Source organism: Chinchilla lanigera, unplaced genomic scaffold, assembly GCF_000276665.1.
Source record: "Chinchilla lanigera isolate Chin_1 unplaced genomic scaffold, ChiLan1.0 scaffold00100, whole genome shotgun sequence".
NCBI lineage: Eukaryota > Metazoa > Chordata > Mammalia > Rodentia > Chinchillidae > Chinchilla > Chinchilla lanigera.
The window spans coordinates 3,890,336-3,909,973 of NW_004955501.1; the positions used below are offsets into that span (position 1 = coordinate 3,890,336).

The following is a 19,638-nucleotide window of genomic DNA, read 5'->3' on the forward strand; positions in this document are numbered from 1 at the left end:
AGCATCTCCTGGCCTGGTGTAACTTGGAGAGAGGGAGAGAGAGAGAAAGAGAGAGAGAGAAGGGAGGGAGGGAGGGAGGGAGAGGTCAGGGGAGAAGGAAAGGGAGAGAGGGAGAGAGCTCAGCCTTAGCATATCAGGGTGTATTTTGTGTCTGTGTGTGTGTGTGCGCACACACACACACACACACACACACACACACACACACACGTGAGCCGCACGCGCGCGCACATGTGTCAAGCCTGGGAGCTGAAAGGTACAAAGTACCTTGTGCAAAATGAAGCCCTCCGTCAAGTGGTAAACAAGGAGGATTCTGGGGGATTAAAATGTCAAGCGCAACCCAAAGCCAGGCCTTTGCTAATGTTCACGGTGGCTGGGTGGTGGTTGGGTGATGCCCGGAAAGGTTTTGAAAGGCTTGAGGCCGGCACGAGGTGTGTGAAACCAGAGCCTGCCTTTCCGTGGAAAAAGCAAGGGAGAACAAGAAGGAGACGGTCTCTCTCGCCATGAAACGTGTTTGAAGAAGAATCATTTGAATTAAAATAGACGCACTCCCAAAATAATCTTGTTTTGAAACATCAGAAATCTTAGGAAGAGGAAAAGGCTATCAATACACTTACCCTTTGAATCTGTTATGGCCCTTGCTATTTATAATGTATTTTTCCTCCATGTGGCTTAAAATAATCAACAGACATTATCACATTAACTCTTGCCATTCCCCTTTGCCTCCACAGACTGCTGCCCTTCAGGACCACAGAAGGACACTGCCCCAGTTCTGGTGGGTGTGGCCTCTGCTGCCCTTGCTCCTCTGATCACTCCTGGCCCTCCTGCACCTAGGAGAAGCTCTTCACCACTGCAATTTGGGCCTTTCCTCATCTGCACAAATGCCATTGAGTGAGGAGCCTGCTAGCAAGAGAAGTTAGAACAGCAGGCTGACCAGATCCCAGCTGCTCTATAGGTCCTGATCTCTGTGGCAGTATCCTGACCCGCTGGAGTCCCTATGAGGCTGTAACAAGGACTGTTATCAGCAATAAAGTATAGTGCTCATAGATCATTTCTTTTTCCCAAGTAAAGTAAAGTTACCTCCAAAGAGGTTACCTTGCAGAGAGGGTGCAAAATGGCAGCCCACACAATATGTATGCATTAAGTTAAAATTTATAAGACTGGACATCAATATCTATTCTGTCACCTTCTCTTGGTGACTTGGCAGCCCAGGACTGACAGGCCCAGGGGTCAGGTCTTGCTGGGAACAGGTGGTTGTGCCCCTTCAGCAGCAGAGGACTCTCTGACAGACACTGTGAGCTCCTGGAAGGCATTGCCAGCTCTTGTAGGCATCTGAGATGTGACCTCTGCCAAGCAGGAGCAGGAGTAGGTTTCCTGGGCTCTGAAACCTATACATTTATGGAGCACATTTTACAAAATAAAATTACAGATGTAAAGTGTCTTAGTCTGTTTTTTGTTACTATATCAGACTATCTTAGATGGGTAATTTATAAAGAAGATAATTTTTTTGAAGTTTTGTAGGCTGAGAAGTCCAAACTATCACATAGCAAGGGGCAAACATACAAGAGACAGAGCCAGACTGGCTTTTATAAGAGACCCACTCTCAAAATACCTCATTAAGTCATTAATCCATAATTAATCCATAATCCATGAATGTATCACTGTACATTTAAGGGCAGGGCCCTTGAGACCATCTCTTAAATGCTCCACTTCACAGTAGGGGTTCAATTTCAGCATGAGTTTTGGTGAAGACATTCTCAACACAAAGGTAAGTGCAAAGTGAATACTCATCTAGAATGAAAAAAATGATAGAAAATGTCAATGCTGACGATAAATATAAATGATGGCAATTATGAATTCCAAAAGATACTCAATAGGAAAACATCACAAAATCCAGAAAAGTAATACAATTTGAAGAAAAAACAGTGGTTCACTGGTTGACATGCCTCTATAACAGTTTTTTCTATAATTTTGGCTCCATACTTTTTGGTTGTCTTCATATGGAAATGATTTTTATAGTATTTTATCCAGAGAGAATAAATAGAAATTCAATCTTTCCTCTAGATAAGCTGGTTAAATTTGTTTTAAATTGTTGATAGTTTAGAAAAGTTTCTTTTAGCTTCACTGATCATTATTGGCAATGTTCTGCGCATATTTAGGATTTTTGTCAAATTTAGGAAAAATTATCAAGTTTCTTTCATATATAAATGTATACAGTCATACTTTGGTTTGGAATATTTCTATAAGCTTGTGCTTTAGCATAGGAACTGTAATCAACTTTATATGATCTCATCAAAAAAGGAAAAAAGGTATATAGTGCAGTTGTAATTGCATGTTCTGCCTTATTGTTTCTGTATAAATGAATTCCTCTTTTGACTAGGCATTGATGAGGACTTAAGCTCTCACTTACTCTTTTATATAACTAATATTTAGACAATTATCCCACTCAACACTGAAGCCTCTCTATATTTCAAATCCTGTTTTCTCTACATTACCCACCTACATCCTGAGCTGAACCCAGGAGCACTTTCATGTCCCAGAACTGAGGGGGTTTGCAGAGTGGTCAGTAAGGGCATTTCTGGAAGCCATTCCTATACCAGCATGGCCAGCAATGGTGTTCCTCTGACAGTGATACAAATCACAGAAATATATGCCACTAAATCCAAACTAAACACAGCCCAACTCAAACCTCCTTAGCAGAAGTCAGAAAAGCTTCTGCCTACTCTAAAGCTGCCTGACACAAAGAGGAGTTTAACAGAGGCAAAGAAAGAACAGGCAATGATAGTGCTGTTACAATAGTTAACCCCTCACCTTTACAAGAGCTATAAGAATGTAGAACCATGTGATCACATTGCTGAGTTCCCCCTAAAAGTCTTGAAAATGACCTGGCAGATGAGGGGCCTGAAATTGAAGTTTCACTTGCTTCCCAGTGAATAATAATAATCTTACTTCCAACTTTCATGACTGGAACATAAAAAGGCCAAAGTACCTGTAGGGACACTGAACTTCCACATCCCTCGCAGCGCTTAGGACAGAAGCCATGTCCCCATGTGAGCTTCTCACTGCAGTACCATGGGTTTTTTATGGGGCTTATTGGTTTATAGTAACTTGCTTCCCCAAGATAATCATTTGGAATTTTGTCAAAATCTGTGTCTTATAGATGAAATCCATCTCACCCACTGCCTACCAAAAATTACCCATTCTCAGAGATGTAGCAGAGGAGTACTGTACTGGCAAGAGGCCCTTCCTTACATTTCAGGTACAGATTCCTCCTAACCCATGCTCAGCCCGGAGCTTTCCACTACTTCAGACACTCAGCTTTCTTCCATTCCATCTTATACCTGGTGAGGTATTATACACACAGTCTTCAACTGGGTCTCACCTAATACATTGGTCAGGTATTGCTTCCACAATGTTGTACAGCCCACCAGTCCAAAGCATTTTGGCTTGAAGCAACTTTCAGTAATTCTTTTGGGTCTGTATGGATTAGAAAGAGCCTTCTTCATGTAGTAGGACAGTGAGTCTAGTTTTGTTCCACATAGTTCTCATCATTCTTTGGAGCAGAACTCTCCTAGACATGTTCTTCTCAAGATCATGGCACAGATACAAGATGGTGAGCAGAAACAGGGGAGGTCTCTTAAGACTTGTAATTAGCCACAGTGGCTCTCATCCATATGTCACTGGCCAAAGCAAATTGTGAAACAATTGATTTAAGATAGTGAGAAAGTTGTTTGTTCATACAACATGAAAGTCTAGAGATAAGTTTTAGGTATTCCACACCATTTTCCCTACCTTGGCTTCATAATTAGGCATAGTCTCCTTCAATGGGGACAAGATGGTTGCTTGCAGCATCAGACTTGTATGTACCCTATCAATTCACCAGATGAATGAATGCATTCCATTCCTAAAGGATCCATTAAAATTCCCAGGCTTGACTTCCACTGAATAGCTCGGGTCACATGCCCATTCTCAAACCAATCATTATGGCCGTAGGGTAAAACCATGATAATTTCCCAGACTTACCACTAAAGCTGGGAGATGGGATCAGCCTTTTCCAAACCACAAAGACTGAGACTAGAGAAGGGATGTTACTTGAAAGAAACCCTGCCTGAGTGCGCTTTCCAGAATGGAATTTTGTCAATAAAGCCAACAGAATTCCACAATCTCTCTACAAATTTAAGAGGCTCCCTGGGGAGGAAGAAGTGATTTTACCTATCACTGGAGGTGTTGAAACAGGGTGAATGGCCACCATCAATTTTGCCCAGTACAGAGCAGTGAATGGGGGTCAAATCTTAAACTATCATCTCTCTTCTAAGAACAATGATTCTCTGCTGTCTTCAGTCTTAAACTCAGGCACTTGCTTCTGTCTCAAAATGACTTTCATCATAAAAGAAGCCTCCTAATTCACATTGTGTAGAATTCTTCAGGACCTAACTAGAAACAGACTTATTTTCTCTTGCCTTCTTAAATCAGCTCGGTAGCCTGACTGTACCCTCACTCTATGTTACCGGCCTTGCTTTATGTCTTTGCTCTTGTTAAACAGGCTCTCTCCCAAGATGTGCTGGAATGAGGTCTCAGCACAGTATTATCATTTCTTCTATATTACTTTCAGTAAATCACTCGGTATTCAAGTATTTCATTTTGGCATAAAGTAAGCTCACTCAAGTTAACTTAAAAAAGTGTGTGATTTGTGTGCATGTGTGTGCATGTATACACATATATGCATGCACCTGTGTGTGTACAGGTGCATATGTGTGGAGAGAAGGGTCAAGGTGACACTGAAAGGGTGTTGCATTGCTTGGGAGTTGGAATAGGAATCCTTCCTGGATCCTGGAAACCACTCGAGCTTCTACAAGTCAAGATGGCCCTGGGACATCACTGTTGGAGTTCATAGCATCTCTCCCACACTCTGCTATTATTCACTAGGCTCACCATTGGCCATACATTTGACTTTTCACACTGACTACCAACCACCTGCCTTTTTGGAAGAGGAATCTCATTAAAACTGCTCCTGTTTTGCTGTAGACAATAGATAGCCACTGCGTAAATCTCTATCTCATTTCCAAACATCCACGCCCAGAAGAGGAGGGTGATGCCGGGCACAGATTTGGCAGCCGAGAGCTGCTTTACCTTTGTATCAAGCACCTTTGGAACATAGTGCTCATACAGCCAGCACCCTGGGTTAGACAGGTGCATCTCAACCTTTGTGCTTGTGTGCTGCTGAGAAGATCCACACGGCCTACCTCACACCGTCACAGTAATCACCCAACTGGAAGGATGTACAGTGATCAGGCCAGCATCAAAGCAGCATGGAATTATTGTTTGAGGCAGAGGAGACTGGGGTGAGGTGCTGTTGTGCATAAGTCTGAAGATAGTGCTAGGAGACAGGTTACTATTAAGAAGGAACAAATTCATCAAAGCACCGATGTCTTCTGCATTGGTGGCCCATGGGAGGAGGTTCATGTCTGTGTGTCCACACTCTTCCCAGTGAGAAGCTGGTGTGTGACAAGATATGCATGACAGAAGGACATATGAGTGCCCATATTTCCCTGCTCAGAAAGTGACACCCTCCTCCTCAAATGTTACATCCTCTTTCCTGTAGGACTTTTACAGGACTCAGTGAGAAGGGACCATAGGTAGAGTATTTAGGTATCAGGAAAAGCCAGACTGCAGAGCAGACCAGTTCCCTTCTCCTTGCTGAGAATTAGACTAAAAACATTTGACAGTCTGAGCATCTGAAGGTTCTCCTGCCTTAACCTACAGTCATCTTTTCCATGAAAATATACAGTGAGAGGGGCTGAGGGAAATGCTAGGGAATGTCCTGTTTCCAGGCACTGCAACAGAATTGGACATAGTAATTAATGGAATCTTATAAAACAAATTCAAATTGATCAGTCAGTAAATTAAAGGATTGCCACCCTGACTAAAACCGATTTAAAGGAACATAAATTGAGTCAATAATAAATGTGGAAGGAGACAGGAGTCAGGGGAAATATCTGCTATAGCATTATTGGAGTTTGTGTTATTTATTATAAGGGATTAATAGTAGTAAAAAATATATATAGCTTCCATGACAAAGCCTTTGAAAGAAACTACAATGTAAAACTTAGATCTCTAAGAAAGATCTTGTTGAAGAAACTTAATTGAAAATATTAAACAGAAGGCAGCAATTTAATGAAACATAAAGATGATGATAAATTGGTAAGTGGTAACCAGTCATGTGAAGTGAGATCTTAAACAAAGTGTTCTAGTGTGATCAGAAGCCTTGAAGATATAGACATTTTTGTAAAGTAGAAGAATATCAGCTGAGAGCTTGATTATACCCCTTCGCTTGGGAAGCCTCACTGTCTGGTACCAGTACCAGGGCAAACTTAAGGGACCAAGGTCTCCTTTAAAAGAAGACCCAGCCCAGTATTTCTCCTAGAACCTCAGGAGATCGCATTGATGTTGCAACATGCAGTGCTTCGGAGGACTGCAGATCTGTCTGCCTCTCACCCTACTCCAGAGAGAGAAAGCCCTTTCTCTGCCCACACATCTGTCCTGGTATCAACCCCATCCCTGTATGTGCAACTGTACAGGAAACTCCTTGTCTACAGCACACAAAGATGGCTATCCTAGAATCCTCCGGATTCTATACATAAACCCAGAGACAGTGTGCAATCCATCACCAAGTGACTCAGTAATGCATAAGGAAATTCAGGATAGAGAGTTATAATGTTGCTCAGTCCTGGAGCAACTCATATCCAGCCCCTGGCTAGCTCCAAACAATGCTATCCAAGCATCTCTCCTCCATATTTCCTCATCCAAGAGAGAGCAGGGATGAAAAGGAGATGGAGAGTGGTATCCTAACAGTTGGATGAGGAGCACACATGCAGATGTTAGGAAGGAACCACTAGCAGAAAATGTCAGGGGGCTCCAATAGCCAGAGACCAAAACTCCTCAGCAAGGAGGATGAGATCTTTTCCTCAATACTGGAGAAGTCAGGAAGACTTGCTTGGTGTTTTGCCTCCCCGATCAGTTCAGGGCAGCTTGTTCTGAGCTCCCATAACACCCAATGCATATGCCTTCCCTAAGTGCTTAACCCGTTGCCTTATGGTCCCCAGGTTACTAGACTGTCTCTCTCACTGGAGTGAACCCTATTCATTGCAGCCTTCCTACTTCCCAAAACTGAACCTGGCACAATGTACTTGATTGAATGAATGACCAGCCAGGAGACTGGCTTCTTTGGAGGAGAGGTAGTCTAAGAAGCCGGCCAAGTATGGCCCAATATCACCCGCACATGGTGGGATGTAGGTAATGTTTGGGGATGATATCAAGAAATGCCCACCTTGGGTTGCCTTCAGAATCAACCTGCTTGGTCATCTCTCCATGCAGCTGAACTTCAAAGATGTGCCCTTTATGAGCCAAGAGACAAAGTTTGAGGGGTGTCCAGGGCCTGTGCTGCTGGTTATAGAGAGAAAGGGTCTACATTCGAAAGGCATCAGCTGACACAAGTAGATGAGTTAGTGTATGTTGAATCTGAATGACAGGTATGTGATGGCTCTTCACACTTCTTTCTAATTTTATGTATGTTTGCATTTTCTATCATAAATTTTTTAATAAAATAAATTTTTGTACTTAAAAAATACATAAATTCTAAATTATCTTCTCTCCTGGTCTTGTTTTCTCTCACTTTCTCTAACACAGTAGTTACAAACTGAGTTCCTCAGGTATATTTAGCCAGCTTCCCATTGCTATAACAAAATACCTGAAATAAGTAACTTATAAAGAGAAAAGGTTTATTTTAGCTCACAGGTTTGGAATATTCAGTCCAAGACTGAGTGACCCTGTTGCTTTGGGACTATGGTATGATAGTAGGTTATGGTGGGAGAATGTGGCAGAACAAAACTGTTCAATTCATGGACAGGAAAAAAAAGAGAGAAAGAAGAAGGGGCCAGGGTCCAACTATCTCCAAGCTCCCAATGGACTGAGAACTTCCAACCATGTCCCACCTCTTAGAGATTCCACTATCTTCAAACCATCCCATCCGGGACTACATGGACCAATCCTTCAATACATGGATCTCTGTGGGACATTCCACTTCCAAATTATAGCACCAAGCCAACAACATGAGGATCACCTGGGAACATGTTCAAGTTACAACTTCTCAAGCTATCCTGACCAGTAAGTCAGAAACTGGGGTGAGACCCAGTAACTACACAATGGGCCCTCTAGGTGATGGTGATACATGTACAAGTTAGAAAACTAGTGGTTTAATGTATTTTCTTTATAATCTGTGTTAAGACTTCCACAGATTGGAAATTTTCCAATTATTGAAAGCCCTCTCTCCACTGTCCTTGGGAGAATGTGTTCTCTTCTCATCTGGCACCAACTTGGTCCTAGCCTGGCTCTAGGACACAAAATCCTTCCCAGACAACCAGTGGTAGCTGTGTGTAGTACTTGGAGGATCGAGTCTTTGACAGTCATGAGAACATGTTATATGCCAGGCACAAGTCAAAGCTCCTAATAGGCATTACCTCATTGATAATCCCAACAACCTAGAAGAAAGTTACCAAGAACACTCTCATTTTACAAATGAGGACACTGTTATAAGTAAAGTTGATTTACCTAAAGTAACTTACCATAGACAGGAAACAAAAGAGAGGAAGCAGAAAGGACCAGGCTTCTTCACCTAGGGAGGAAACGGTAAAGCTGGGATTCTGGACTATAAGCTCTAAGTACTAGACATTCCAGTCTTGTCCTTACAGTCCAGTCCTTAGCATCCTATCCTTTGTCTAGCTCTGATAGTGTGACCCAGGACAGATTTTACATCCAAGACCAAGCCGGCATCTGGCATAGACCCCTGTTCCCGACTTTTTGATTTGATAAGATATCCAGGCTTTGGAGTCGCTGCTATGTCTTATTCCTTTTCTCCAAGGACACATCACCTGATCATTTAGGAAGCTTTCAGGGGGAAGCAGCAAATGGATGGGTCTGGACAACAAAGAAAATCTATCACTTCACCCAGTGAACTTCTGGGTGGGGTAGCTATGCGATGGGATAGTGCAAAGGTTCCATGCCATCAGGGATGAGCTTCCTTTCCTCTTTCCTACTGCTAATCTCAGCATGTAGTTTCTCCTTCGAGATCAGCTTCCCTGTGGTCACAGGATGATAGCCAAAGTTTGTGGTATGATATCCACATAGAAAGAAGAGGGGATTGTTATTTCCCAGCAGACCTCCTCCATGACTCACTGGCTGGAAACAGGTGACCGGCCCACCCTAAATCAATTGCTGGTAACAGGAAACCACACTGACTTGATCAGCTTAGCCTGATCACGATGTTGAATCGTGGGATGTGGATGATCCAAAACTGTTAAGTCTCAGCCAACAAGGCAAAGGAAAGAATGACTGCTGCTCCAAGTCCTGCTCTGGAGCTCATGTCAGGACCTTCTGTAGAGGGGACGTTATCCTACTGTGCAGCTCCAAGAGGGAAAAGTTTCTGTTAATAACTAAGATTTCTGTAGCACTTGTTACTGAAGTCAGTCTTGACTGATACAGGTCTAGAATCTGTGCTCCCCTGTTGCACAGACAGAGAACTGGAGGATTTTACCGCACAGAAATGGAATCAGACATGCTCTGGACTAGAAAAGACCAGGGATGACAATGAGTCAGGTGTGCATTGCTCTGAATGTCCCAGCTCTCTCATGATCCCAGCTGGGTTCCAGGAAGCCAGGTTTATATCCAGCCAGGAAACTGGAAAAGTAGCATCTGGAAAAACTACAGAACAAAATTCTATAATTTGAATTTCCTCCAGCAAACATCAGGTTCCTCCCAGAAGTTCCTCTGGCAAAGACCCTAGTCATCAAATAATAGGCATCAACCACATGTGCTGTTAAATGTGACCCACTACCCACAGATTGTCGGAAGAGTCAAAGCTGAGGTCAAATCAAATAACCATAAGCAGACTGAAGGGGAAAAGAACTTGGAGGAATCAGAGAACCCAGGAGGAAGAAATTTTTTAAAATAAATATTTAGAAAAGAGAAAGTATTCCACATACAAAAACATATGTTATTTTGGGAAAGAGAAGAGGATATTAGTTTTATAAAATTTATAAAGGTAATTAAATTTTTAGAAGTCAATAAAAAAGAAGATAAAGTTAATTGCCAAAAAGCTAGAATAGTTTCAAAAGACAAAAATTCAAAATAACAGGTAAAAACTAAACAATAAGATAATTGTATCAGTTCTAGAATTCAACATCAGAAGATCCAGAGCAAACAGAGGAATCATAGGGATGATTACAAAGAAAGAGTACAAAGACATTTCCTAGGAGTGAGGGTGAAATTCTCCAGATGAAAAAAAAGCTCATCTAGGGCCCAGCACAATGAATGTGTGGGAAAAAGCCTATCCTCAAGAAAGCACATGATTATGAAATTTTAAAACATGTGTCAAAAGTTTCCAGAGAAAAACAAACACAAGTCACAAGTAAATCATCAGAAATGGGAATGGTATCAGATCTTCCTAAACAGAAACTTGTAACAGAAGACAATGGTCCCATGCCTTCAAAATGACAAGAAAAAATGGTGTTTTAATGGGAATCCATAGTCACTTTATTAGTCAAGTGTTAATGAAGACATTCTCAAATGATAAAGGTCTCAAATTATATACCCTTTCTTGGGAAGCCTGAAGAAGTCATGTCACCAAACAAGGAAATGACCTAAGAAAGGGGAAGAGATGAGATCTAGGACACAGGTGAGTTCTGAGCAGATAATGAAGTGAGGTGATAGGATGACAGTCACAGATACTCAGAAGTCTGGAGAGAAACCAGGAAGGGTGGAAGAATCCAGGGTGGATGCCCTAGTAAAACATGGAACTGATAGATTACCTGCCGTGTCTGGGAAGAAAAGTTGGGAAATGAAGCGATAGAGACATAAAGTTAAAGCAAAGGAAAAATGAGGCAATCAGTCCCACCTCCCAACCCTTTGAGAAAATAATGAACAAGAAGTTGTTAAAGAAGGAAATACAATCATAGAAAATAGGTGACTTAGTTGTCAATTATATTTGCAGTCTTACCATTGTAAGCATGGAATATATATTTAATCAAATCTTGTAAGATAAATAAACTGAGGAAATGGAAGAATAGGTGTATCTCTGTGTGTTTGTGTATGTGTATGTTTGTATAAAAGGGCTAAATCCTAATCTTGAAATAAAATACCAGTGGATACTATCTAAAACTGGAAAAGTAAGAAACAGGAGTATAGCTGTGTAATTGAGAAATACAGGGGTAAACAGAAGAAGCCAGCGATGTGACTCTCCTCCTTGGACAGGAGGCAGTGAAACAGGGAATGATTCTTGTTCATTATAAGCCAAGGCCAAATGGTGCCCTCTGAATTATTAAACGATGCTCATGTTCTTTCTGTAAAAATATTGTTTGAAGACAGAAATGATCGCCACTTGTTCCAAGGGATTCTGCCAAAGTCTGTGCTTCTCACAGTGAGCCTATGGACCTGGGGCAAGAGTGGACGTGTTTTCGTTGGGAATAGCACATGGTCTCACCCCAGGTGAGGCAGAAATCTTCACTTTGAACAAATGAAGCTTTTAAACTCCCAGGGGGAGACCAGGCAGCCATTTTTCTGGTTGGCCTCCAATCTGGAGCTTGACCTCCTGTGTCCCTGAAACAACACCAGCGACCCTTGCTCGGAGTCTGAGAGGTCATGAGGGCAATCCTAGGACCTGGAAACAGTTCTGGGCCTTGTAACAGCCTGAGAAGGCCTTGGACTACAGAATGTCTGCCCCAACAAGATGTGAGGCCAGGTGGGGACTGAAGCATGGGTTCCCACCTTCCTGTGCAGCCCCAAACCCTATCACACACACTTGGGTAATCTTGCTGGCATTGTCCCTGCTCCTTGCCAACCCCCCCAGCACTCAGAATCACAGAGAAGCCAGGACAGTGGACAGGAGTAGAACTGAATTCAAGTGGAGAAGACCTTGTGTTCAAATCCATGCCCAAGCCTACTAAGGTGTACAACCACACATTATTCATTATCCTCTGCCATCAACTGATCACTACCGTATTCCAGTAATTCCAGGTGCATTCTGAATATCTTGCTTTTCTTAATCAAGATGTTAAGCGGCTTCACCTTGACAACACACATCATAACTGCTAATGCAGCTTTGTTGGCCCCAAAGTCTGGATTCTTCCCATTATTCTGGACCATCTCTATAAATATAGAGAGACATCTTATTCCCAGGGAGATTCAGAGTTACATGGGAAGATATTTACGACCAAGTACTCCACTACACAAATGTTTATTTGTCAACTCAATAAGTATTTATGCAAAACCTATGAGAGGTACATTTCCTGCCCTCGAAGGTGGCAAATCCAGTGTGGAGTAAGACACTGGAACAAATTATCCCCATTCTCCGCTAAGTAGCTCTGACCCTCCACACTCTCTTGGTTATTTCTGAGGATCCTCAGAAGTCTGTCATGTCACATGTCCCATGACTGATCATATAGAGTTATCATTTGCCTCCTCTTCCATCCTTTATTTGCATGTTTCACTATTTCCAGGCACCCTCAAATCCAGGTACAGCCACCCTTGCCATATGTCACCTCTAGCACCTCAGCAATGACCAGTGCTCTAGAGTCCTGAAGTCACCAGCTATAGCTTCTGGCATCCAGGAAATGGAGTTGCATGTAGTCAGTGGGTAAAGAAAGTTCCTCTGTCCTTCCCTCTCCTTCTGCGGGCAGCTCTGTCACCTGGTGCCAAAGCAAGGTTGTTCTTGCATCTAAAGTGAACAAGGCCTTCTTTGAAAAATCTCTTGGGTCATATATGTGTCCACAGAGCACCAAGCTGAGGGCATATCTGAGTGACAACAGCATGAAGACAGAGGTTTTCTTTCTGAGACTCCCACCTGATTCCCTCTTCCCAGAAAGCTCTTCAATCCCTCAAGAAATAATCTCCCCAACCCCGCTATTCTCCAGACGCACATTGACACAGCTAAGTGGCCATGGTAAGCCAACTCCCAACACATACAGACCCATTCACACTCGAGGGCTGCCCCCACCCCATCCTAAATCATCCTGCCTGGCCAACCCTCCATGGCCAAGGTCTAGAAGTTTTAAAACATCATTTGCTGGGGCTGGGGATTTAGCTCAGCGGCAAAAGCGCCTGCCTGGCAAGCGCAAGGTCGTGAGTTCGGTTCCCGGTACTGGAGAAAAACCAAAAAAAAAAAAAAAAAAACATCATTTGCACAAGAAGGTGATAGAAAGGAATGTGCCTCCCCTGTACCTTCTCTTGTCCCATCTCAGGAGGTGCCTTGAAATGTCAAAGGATAAAAATAATTAATTGACAACTATGTAATAGGACATAAAAACCTGGCAACCTAAGAACAATATGGGATGCATGTGCCAGAGCTCTGTGCTGTAATGGACTAAAAGGTATCTATTTTCTCCACAAAGTAGACACTGCAAACCAGGGAAAGTGTAAGGATCAGTCACAGCCTGGAGGGACCACACTGACAGTGCCCTCTATGACCAGTTCTACCACACTGAGCCCACAAATCTCAAGCCTTCTTGCTCATTCCCTAGATGACCTATCCAGGTAATAAAACTCCCCACTTCTGTGGCCCATTCCCTTGGGACTCTGATCTCTGCCAAGCAAAGCTTTATTGTTGTTGGAAATCCCTGACTAATCTGACAAATTAATCTCTGATAAAAGATTAATGCAAGGATAGCAAATGGATTTCATTTCTGCTGCCAGCTGTGATTGATTTGTGGGGGCTACCTACAGTGCTCATTTGAGAAGGACTGTGGCCAGAGCTTAGCTCAGCAAGCAAGAGTGCTAGGATTGATTTGCAGTGTCTGAGCCCTGAGCCCTCCAGGGACAATGGCATTGTGGGTGCTGCTTTGGGGCCATTTTAGGATAAGTAGCTGCCCTGGGATAACCTCTCCCCTGCCCTAGGTACCAATTTGTGTTTGACATGGCCCTTGAGGGGAAGGAAGTCTTATTCCGGTCAGCAAAGGACCTTGACCCCTTGAGGATACATGTAAAGCAGGTGGACCTAACAGTCCCCTTGATGCCTGGAAACTAATATACAGATGTAGAAGTGAATGTTTAGAATGTTACCAACCAAAGGGAGACGCCAAGGGGAGAATTAAGCAGGCTAGGATGAGGGTGAGGCAGAATAGGCTAGGGCCAGCCCTCAAAAGAAGTCATTCTCAGAGTCCCACAGTTGCCTCTTCACCCTGTCCCAGCCCTGGAACTAATAGTCCACTGCCAACACTCCCTTTCCCCTCTTAGACTTTCACAGCTGGAGGGCCTCCAGGCACAAACTTGGTGCTCTGTAGAAGGGGAAGCTATGTAGGTCAAATGGCTTTCCCTAAGTAATAAAACAATTTCACTGAAGATCTGAGATGATAGTTTGATTTCAGGCCTATAGATCTACAAAGAACCTTAGATATCAAATAGGACTATATATCCCCCCTGCAAAGCTAGTCAACTTGCTTAGGGCCTCTCTCTACATCATCAAGCTTCTATGATGTGACAAAAGGAGATGGATTGGAAAAGTTAGAGAGATTCCAGTCAAGGCGCTAAAATTTCCACCCTTAGTTCTCTTCTTTCTACCCTTACCCCCTACCCTCTTCCCTGCACCACTATACCCTGAAGTCCAAGATTCCCATCTGTGAAATACAGGGGTAAGTGCTGATGCCTTCTGGTTTAAAATATTCTTAGTTTGTAACCAATTATTTGGATTTTTAACGAAAGAAGTTACTTAGTACACAGTAAATTACATAAAGACCCGAATCAGAAGACTTCATCTCAGTCAAAATTATAATCAAAGAACCAAAGAAATTCATACTTCTCCCCACTTGGATCCTGAGCATGTCCCACCAAAACCCTCCAGGGCAGCGACAGTCACCCAAGTGTGTGTAGCATGAGCTACCATTGCATTCAGGCCAAGGTATAAGTGAGACACTTTGGATTCCTGGAATAAAGATCAGAGTTCTGTGGATACTCATAAAGTAAAGAGAGAAGATCAACTTGGAACATAGCCCAGGCTATACTGAGGCCCTGCTAGTTAGAGTAAGAGTTGATCCAGAGTGTTAGAGGAAGCTCAACCTGTGGTATATTGACAACTGGTGGTCAACTTGTAACACCCAGCTGAACTTAATAAGGGTGGTGCTGGGTGGGGGAGATCCACCTGAGGATTGTTGCCAGCATCATAAAAATGAGAACTGGAGAGGGAGAAAATAATATTGTTAGAAAGCAGTTGGTTCTCTTGGAGGACCTTGTCACTCTGGCTTTCCCGATAAGAACTTGGCTGTTCTCATCATCAAAAGAGCTCGGGTCCTTTTTGTCACTGAGAATGGCTGCAGTTCACTTTGGGGGAGCTCTGGTCCTTACTTTGAGCAATGCTTCCTGGCTCCAGAGGGTAAGATATTGCACTGTGCAATGCCTAGCAAAGCTTGTCGCACTGGCTTTCCTGATACAAACTCGGTTGTTCTCATTGTCAGAGAAGCTTGGGACCTCACTGTTGCTGAAGGTGGCCGTGGTACTTTTCAGGGGAGCTCTGGTTCTTACTTTGAAGTAGCTTTCTGCCTCCAGTGAAGATCCCTCAGCCTGTGGGCACAGATCCTTCATCCTGCTGGCACAGACTTTCTAGCTTCCACCACTGACATTTTGGGCCTTCCCAGTACAGAGCTGTGAGACAGAATTGCATGGGGCATTGCTGTGGGCCTTTGGCCTCCAGTTGGAATTGTTGGGGGGTGGGTATTGTGATGGACTCCAAGTCTTTAGCTGAATTTGTGCAAGACATTGCCATGGCATCCAGGCCCTCAGTTGGATTCTTTTGGTCTTTAGTGTATGGACAGATTTCCTGCACTCTTTTTGTATATGACTCTTTGGGTACCCATTATAAAATAATTTTTTAAATCATGTGTCCTGTATTGTCCCCCCACAAACCGTAACTACAACACAACCTCTTGCAAGTTATCATTTGCTTGTTTGCTTGTTTGTGTGTGTGCTTTTTCAGGGCTGCAGGTTGGCTTCCTGAAGCATTCCATCTAAGACACTCTGAAAAGGAAGACAAATCTTAGTGATGCTGTATGGAGCTATGATTTTTGGAAACTGGGTACAAGACCTAGGATGTTAGAGGAGAAATAACTGATTCTGCTCTGCTCCTGTAGTGTTGGCAGACTCTGAGCTCTCTCCCTCCAAAAATTGCTCAGAAACCCCCGCCAGGCCCTACCTCTCCAGCAGGCCATGGCCCTTCCATTCTGGGATCCACACGCTATTTGCAGATGCTTCTGGCCCTTCAACAAGTCCCAACTTGCCCAGTTAGTCCAAATAAAGCACTTGGGGGCCAGGAAGTCAGGGTGGCTTACAGAAGAGGGGCACTTCCCAGAATCTGGAAGAAAACTCTCTCTGTAAATAGGCATGGTCTGGCCCTGGCTCTGAAAGAAAGACTGCTAGTAACATTGCCCTATAATAGAGCTGGAGTTGGAACCATTCCTAATCCCAATTACTTCTGTATTCCCAGAAGTTGTACTTTTAAGTTGGCTTTATATCATCCCCTCTCTTTTTCCTTCTTTATGTAACTGTTTCTGTTTCCCATTTTTGCTTCTGTCTCTCTTTCTACTTTCATTCTCTCTCTACAAATGTATATGTCACCTGGGTGTCAAGGTGTAGCACTGGGTGCTAGGAGCAAAGACATGAATGAGAAACTCCCCCCCACACACAGGCAGGAAATCAGTCTCATAAACTTGCATACACAAAAGTACAAGGCAGTAGGAAAGCTCAGGAGATGGGACACCAAGCCTGCCACACAGAACATGTCATGTGAGCTGAAATTTGAAGGATAAATAGATGTTGGTTAGGTGGAAATCAGGGAAGGATATTTCAGACTAAATACTCTAGGAGGCAAATCACCCAAGCCTGAAAGAATATGCTGTGTCTGGGGAGATTTGGGAAGTGGGTTGTTCCGAGGCCCTTATAGGGTACATAAAAGTGATGAAGCTGATAGGTAAGTAAAGTTCATGAAGAAAAACGTGTGCTAAAATAGGCTTGATCCAGAAGACACTGCAAAAGTGCAGTTTGAGTTGAACAGCCTAGCTGAATTTACCCAAGAGAGATGTATATATCCAAGAAGGTTGTGGCAGGCTAGTGGTCCTGTTGCAAAAGCTAAAAATAAAAGGCTACCTTGGGAGTAAATTACATTTTTAAAAGATAGAGCTGTGGAAGGAGTAATATCTACATTTACAAAAATTCCAGAGAAGGAAGGACATTACCTAAGTTAGTCAATGAAGTTTGGCTCTTTTCTCCCTTGGGAATTTGCCATGTCAGGACTCAGGCTGGTGGTTACTGTCTCCACAGATTAGAAACTAGGGGAGCACTGAAGAGAAATCTGGCCTTTCCCTGGGGTTGTCTGGGAGGCTGAGCACCAGGACAGAACAAATGAAATCTCCATCACAGGGAAGAGACCTATGGCATACGTACACCAGCAGGTCTTAGGCTACTTGTTAGACTCTGAACCACGCCCAGGAAGAGGATAAAGATCTAAAATATCAGTGGTAGTAATAACCGGATTAACTTGGATAACTAAAAAGTGTCTTTCCCAGAATCCTCTTCCCTATTTAGTACCACCCTATTAGGAAGATCGCAAGATAAATTCAAATGCAATTTAGAAAGTGGATCTATAGTAACTTCGGGCCTTCCACCAGACACTAGTGAAGTAGCCTTTTGTAGATTTCCACTCCAGCTCCTTCAACTTCATTAGACCTAATCCCTATAATGAATTCTTTATTCCAGATAATTCTTAGTGGTTCTGCTTCTCTGATCAGATCCTAGCTGATACACCAGATGTCAGCAAGCTTTTTATGTAAATATTTTGCCAAGAGGCAAAACTAAGACTATTACATAGGTATTTAAATAACAAAAAAAGTAAACAAATTTCCACAAATGCTTTTACTAAATTCAAAATATAATTAAAATAGAATACAATTTTTTGATAATACAGATCTACTTATGAGAAAAACAGAATTGAGAGGCCAGGATAACATTTTGTTTAATAGAAATTCAAGGTTTTTATTTCCTGCTATCAAATAGATAATAAACATTCATCAGAAAGAAAGAAAGAAAGAAAGAAAGAAAGAAAGAAAGAAAGAAAGAAAGAAAAGAAGCATTCTTAGTTGTGAGTCTTACAAAAATGGTCAGTGGACCCATAATACTCACAGGAGTCTGCGGCTCACATGATATACCCTCTAAAAAAGTGGGAGAACTGTCAGGCCTGAGGACATAAAGAGCCATCAGGCTCTTAGTCAAAACCCTAGGAAGATTTTGCCCAAGGTGAAAGAACAAACTAAAGACAGTCGAGTCTTACCAAACTGCCACCCATCCCCCTCCCAGACCACTCTCTGGTTGGATTGAGCTAATAGTCTTTTTATCCTATCTACTGAACAAAAGAAGGAATTCTTGCTGATGGAAGATATTTCCTGAAGCCCTATATTTCTGTTTATTCACAATGACCAATATGTAATTTAAAAATTACTGAATATGCAGAATCAGGAAATTGTGAGTGACAATAAAGAAATAGAAATAATTTGGAAGAATTCAAAACAGCTATGGTCAAAATAGTAAAGAAAGAGGACACAGCTGAAGAGAGGACTAGAAAATCCATAGAAAGTATCCAAAAGAAAGCATACAGGAATTTACCAGAAAGATCATTCTGACTGCAGAGTACAAAATGGATTGCAGGAGATGAAAGCTAAAGTCAGAATCTCTTGACATATTGGAAGGATGACTTCTTCAAGCCATCTAAGAGCAGTTAGGAGAGGCACAAACAGCACCCAAAGCATATTCTCCTTCTAGCTAAGGAAAGGACCGTACTGCACTTTCTTTTCCCCTCACAGATTTACTCAACTGAAAGTACATGAAGTCAGAAGTCACTGGGAAAACCATCCCCATCATAGACTCACACAAGGGCTCTTCATTTCCCTCCAACATCAGTGTTTCTAGCTTGAAGGAAAAGAGGAGGAAGAAATACTAAGATTCCCCAAACTGGCTCTTCTTTGGGCAGGGAGGGAGAGACTCCAGGTTCCAGCTCCACCTGTTGAAGGTCTCGTCTATGACATGCAATGCATGCTGCTTTGACTTCCACCTGGACACAGGCAGTTGAACACACATATTTCTCCAAACCCGAATAAAATGCCAAAGAAAGAGAGAAGCAGAATTACCCTATAGAGACAAAAATAATTACCCAATAGAGACAGCAGAAGATAGAGCAAAATGCAACCTAGAAAGCAAATGGACAAGGGACAGGCACGTTGGCAAAACTTCCAAAACAGACACTGCTCCTCTGAGTGGAGGGAGGCCAGGAAGGAAGCTGACTTCTGCTGTGAAACCTGGCCCATGAGGATGGGAGTCTCTGAAGGCTGGGGGTACGGGGAGGCTGAAGCAGGAGAGAGGTTGAAGATCACCATAGAGACAGGGAAACTCCCGTGCCCCTCTCATCCACAATGCCAGTAACGGCACATGGGGTAATGGTTTGCTCTGCCGGGTGGTATCACTGTGTTGGAAAGCTGTTCATGGGCGCTGCCTGTGTGATAGAGAGATGATTGCAAAATAGATCTGATCTCATGGGTGGTGTCTTACTTTCCCATTGCT

At 42.9% G+C, this 19,638-nt stretch overlaps 1 long non-coding RNA gene across 1 annotated transcript; it reads left to right on the forward strand.

Annotated features, from left to right (window-relative positions):
- The first annotated feature begins 14,563 nt into the window (after positions 1 to 14,563).
- Positions 14,564 to 16,485, forward strand: LOC102020819. Its single transcript, XR_264252.1, has 2 exons — positions 14,564 to 14,672; positions 16,010 to 16,485. It is a non-coding gene; the product is annotated as an uncharacterized LOC102020819 (long non-coding RNA).
- Positions 16,486 to 19,638: the final 3,153 nt, after the last annotated feature.